We start from the raw sequence: 1207 nt of genomic DNA on the forward strand, positions 1-1207 counted from the left end.
AAGAGTAGCCACATGGACCTACCTCGATGCAGGCCTGGGTGCTGGAGCACCCGTGCGGAGATTCCTGCCATCGCTGAGATGCTTACGCATTCACTAACTTGGCTTTCCTCCTGCGGTCGGCATCATTGCATCTGTTTTGGAGACGGAGGAGGACTTTGTGGATTGGTGTTGGATACATGGATTAATGTTGGAGTTGGGAAGCACTGGGTTGGAATGTTTTCTTGATTCACACTTAATCTTTATATAAAACTCTCTCTTATAAATGAGTTTCTGTGGATTTATTTCTCTAAGGTACCCAGACAAACACAGGGTCATTCGACCCCCAAAGGGGTCACAACTTACAGGTTAAGAACTGCCAAACTAGAGGAAAGTAGGATGTATCATTGGTGCTATATGACACCCTGACTGGCTTGTCTCCTCCCCTTGACCCTTCTGTAAGGGGATATCCAGTTGCCTACAGATGGGCTCTGGGTCTCCACTCTGCACTCCCCCTCATTCACAATGATATGATTTTTTTGTGTTCTGGGTCTTTATTTTTATATGTAACATTAAAACTTTATTGTTTTGTCAATAAACCATGATGAAACTTAGAACTGGATCACCTGACCCTTTTTCTTCTTATCTCCCTCCAGTTCAAAATGCTTGCATCGCTTAATAGCCAACCTTCTCTTAGATCTGCACTTGGGCTCAGCACATTCAAGCCTCAGCACAATCTTCTTGGTCGTTTTAGCCTTCTGCTGGGAAATTGGCTTCATCTGCCCACCATAGCCACTCTGCTCTCTGTGCTTTCACTCTGCTCTCCCCGGGCAGACAGAGAACCTTTGCCCTTCTGGTACTGTGTCACTTTGTGGGGTTGGTGCTTGCACACTTCTTACAGGAAGTCCGGAGGGTTTTAGGACCATTCACCATGTTTACAGGAGGGCCTGATCCCTGATCCCTGATCCCATAGACCCCTCATGATCACACAGACAGGCGTGCTTCTTCCATGTTGGCTTTGTTGCTTCTCAGCTAGATGGCTGTTTGTTTATCTTCAAGCCTTTAAGACCCCAGACACTTTACCTTTTGATAGCTGGGCACCATCAGTTTTCTTCACCACATTTACCTATGCACGTGCTTTGTCTTCAGTGATTGTGTTGGAAGGTGAGTATCAAGGTGTGCCAGGTTAATAGAATGAAGTGTTCTCGCATTGAGGGAGTACTTGAGTAGA

At 46.0% G+C, this 1207-nt stretch overlaps 1 pseudogene; it reads right to left on the reverse strand.

Moving 5' to 3' along the window:
* Positions 1-587: 587 nt before the first annotated feature.
* Positions 588-909, reverse strand: LOC142456465 (large ribosomal subunit protein eL42-like; annotated as a pseudogene).
* Between the last annotated feature and the right edge of the window lie 298 nt (positions 910-1207).

The sequence above is a fragment of the Tenrec ecaudatus genome, chromosome 9 (genome assembly GCF_050624435.1).
Source record: "Tenrec ecaudatus isolate mTenEca1 chromosome 9, mTenEca1.hap1, whole genome shotgun sequence".
In the NCBI taxonomy this organism is placed as follows: domain Eukaryota; kingdom Metazoa; phylum Chordata; class Mammalia; order Afrosoricida; family Tenrecidae; genus Tenrec; species Tenrec ecaudatus.